This window comes from Rhipicephalus microplus, chromosome 5 (genome assembly GCF_043290135.1).
Source record: "Rhipicephalus microplus isolate Deutch F79 chromosome 5, USDA_Rmic, whole genome shotgun sequence".
NCBI classification, from domain to species: domain Eukaryota; kingdom Metazoa; phylum Arthropoda; class Arachnida; order Ixodida; family Ixodidae; genus Rhipicephalus; species Rhipicephalus microplus.
Genome location: NC_134704.1, coordinates 218,385,104 through 218,388,642, shown reverse-complemented (window position 1 = coordinate 218,388,642; position 3,539 = coordinate 218,385,104). Strand labels below are relative to the sequence as shown.

Genomic DNA, 3,539 nt, shown 5'->3' with positions numbered 1-3,539 from the left:
CTGAGCGATCAGTTCGTACCTGTTTATAAATAAGCATTGCCAATTTTTGTTTCATGACGTTGGTTACCGTAAGTATTTTATGTTCCTTAAAGAGAGGTGTGGTATGATGCCTGAATGACACCCCTGATATTTGTCGTAGAGCTTTTTTTTGCAAGGTGTGAATTTTGTCAGTGTTTGCTTTAGTCGTATTCCCCCATACAAGAAGACAATAATGGAGATGTGAGTGAACAAGGGAATAATATAGTTGTTTTTTCAACCACTGAGGGAGGAGTTGTCGCAATTTGCAGATTATACCCGTGGATCTGGAAATCTTGGTACGAACGTGGTTAGTGTGTAAGAACCAGTCTAAGTGTTCTTGAAAAAGTATCCCAAGAAATTTATGCGCTGTGACACGTTCAATTTTCTGCCCTTCAAATATTATTGTAGGCTCGCTTGTGATAGCCTTATTGCGTGGGCGGAATAAAACATATTTTGTTTTTTTTGGTGTTTAATTCTAATCTATTACACTTAAGCCAGTCAGATAGATGTGTCAGCCACAGGTTTGCTTATTGTTCAAGGTGATTGAGGGAATTACCGGCGAAGAATACGTCTGCTAGGCGTGGTACATTCCGTAAATGAAATGAATTGTGTAATGCGCGGTTCATACCGGTAATTAAAACATAATTAAAACGGCCTCTTAATTGCACGGCAGCACCACGCTCGACTTCTGCTAAGCTCGGTTCATTCCGTTAGTTAAAACAGAATTAAAACGGCCTCTTAATTGCACGGTAGCACCGCGCTCGACTTTTGCTAGGCGCGGTTCCTTCCGTTAATTAAAACGGCCTCTTAATTGCGCAGCAGCGCCGCGCTCGACGTCTGCTAGGCGTGGTACATTCCGTAAATAAAACAAATTGTGTAATGCGCGGTTCATTCCGTTAATTAAAACGGCCTCTTAATTGCACGGCAGCACCACGCTCGACTTCTGCTAGGCTCGGTCCATTCCGTTAATTAAAACGGCCAGCGTCGCTCATGCACTTGCGAAATGCACCGCGGATAGCACCAAACTCTTACGGAGAAGCCACAACTACAGCAGAAAAATTTTCAGCCAAGAAATGCACCGCGGATAGCACCAGACTCTTACGGAGAAGCCACAACTACAAAAGAAAAATTTTCAGCCAAGAAGTGCACCGCGGGTAGCACCAAACTCTTACGGAGAAGCCACAACTACAAGAGAAAACTTTTTTGCCAAATTTAGCGGCAGTCTGGCAACAACCACCCTTCCAGTCTGGCAACTATTTATGCAACGCCAAAAGGAACTTTGCTGCACCAACCACCTTTCACGATCAAATCAAAAGCAGAGTAGGCGAGCGCTGAGAGTCTCAAGATCTGTGAAGACCAAACTGTGCGCCGAATGTCAGCGTCCAGTGTATATACATGTCGCAACACGAACAAATCACGAACGAACCCTACAGTTTTGCAGATGATGCACACACACTCCATACGTTTCGAGACGATGCCCCACATCAAAATTTGTTACAATTACGATCTTTTACGACGCTAATTTCGCCAATGTGTCATTGCAGCTCTCGCGCAGCTTGCTTTACGGCTCTACTTAGTGTAACAAGGCGTTGACTGTAACCACTTAACCACAGAAACTAGTTTTTTACAATTTAAGCCACTTCACTGGTGCAGTCCCGTTTTTACCTCTGTTTTTGCTCAACTGAGAAGGTAGCGCTGGTGAAATTTTACTAATGTTTAAAAAACATAATTTATTTAGGTAACGAAAACTTCATATATTGAATTACAATCTGTTTTGTTTTGCAAAAATGTTTTTTGTTGCAGCACTAGCAGTTTTAATCAGATGCAGCGCTTAATTTTTCTATGTTTTGGCTCAAGTTGGCAACCATGAAAGAGTCTTTCCGTTTTCTTGGCGAGTGTAGACAATCGTGACGACGAGACCGGCGCGCTTTTCGTTCACGCTTGTGAAGATAGTATATGAAGGTAAGCCTAAATGACTTAATTGCACTTTAAAGCTGCTACTCTCGATGATGTGAAACCACTGCATGCATGTAATACCATTGTCACGCGGAACCGCACCGTGGCTGACACAAAAATACAGAAGGGGTCAACAGTTCCCAGGCCACGCTGCCATAGAAATACATGAGATAGTGGCCTAAGAACTTTTGACCAACCCTGTACGTCCCACCTTTTTACGTGCACCTCAAACGCTAAGCGACATTTGCGTCTATACATGAACCACTGATGGTGCGTCCCCGTCACTTTCTATAGCGTTAAGAGACGCACGCCAAAACGGACTACTTCGCGTAGTGCTACATGTGCAGAAACTCCACCTCCGTAGCTTTCCGTGCAGTGCCAAGAAAAGTTGTTGCTTAGTATAGCAGTTAATTTCACTCATTCTTTCGTTTTGTGTAATAGTTTACGTTAATATAGTCTTATCAAGAGCCAATTGTATCATTCGCCGTTTATTCAAGTCCAAGCATCAGCAGCCGATCTGTCAAACTTTATTTTCTTTCTTTTTCTGTAGTAATGTGCTGTGCCTTTCTTTTGTTCAAAAATCGACATGACAGTGCAATCATATGGTACATTTTTTTATTTCCATCAGTTCTTGCAAAAGTGCTCACGCAGGTTGAGCATTTAAAAATGCAGCTAGCTGCACAAAGTGCAGTTCTGACAAGAATTGAGCATCGCCTAAATCAAGACACCACAGTTGAAAATGCCATGGATTTAAATGAAATGCCCCTCTACCCTGCTACAACTGAGGAAGAATTGAGGACACTTGAAGCTAGTCTCGAAAACAGCATCATTTTTGCTGCACTGGTAAGTGTTGCTGTTCATTGCAGGTGCTGCAAGCTGGTTCAACAATAACATAATGTGTTGCTTCGAAATTACAGGACTACAAGAGTATTGTGTGAATCTTTTTCAGCATCTTTTCATTCCAGGTGAAAGAACTGGGCCAAATTGGAGGTTGTGACATAAGCACGACCACAAAAAGAGTAATGAAGAGGCTTCTTCATGACAGTGTAGCGGTACTGTACAGCTATACTGGAAGAAAAGGCAAACGACGGGCAGCGGAGCTCAACATTGTTCGTCTTGTATTTGGTAAGGGGACGCAAATTTTTTATGTCCTGGTGTACTTATTACTGTTCGTGAAAAAAAAATGATGGTCCTGGTTGCTATGCATATTATTTCTAGCTGCTGTACGTACAACATGCAAGGCAACAGATGCTGAGATCAGCCACGTGACTGGCGATTGGTTACGCTTTGCCAATGCAAGGCTTACTGCGTCCAAGGCAAGCAAAAACTTGACGTTTATTATTTTATCATTCAGCCGAGCTATCTCTCTTTTTGTCCTTGCCACCTTTAGTTATGGCATAACTTCTTTACAGGCCTTCCTGTGTTCTTTTGTAAGAAAGAGAAAGTGGTAATGTTTATACTTACACTTTTTTTATAGTGAATCTTACTTAGAATATATATATATATATATATATATATATATATATATATATATATATATATATATATATATTACGAGCTCAGTT

General features: G+C 41.6%; 1 long non-coding RNA gene across 1 annotated transcript; it reads left to right on the top strand.

The window, feature by feature from the left end:
• The first annotated feature begins 1,785 nt into the window (after positions 1-1,785).
• Positions 1,786-3,109, top strand: LOC142817465 (uncharacterized). The gene is made up of 3 exons (XR_012895250.1): positions 1,786-1,980; positions 2,603-2,817; positions 2,940-3,109. It is a non-coding gene; the product is annotated as an uncharacterized LOC142817465 (long non-coding RNA).
• The last annotated feature ends 430 nt before the right edge of the window (positions 3,110-3,539 follow it).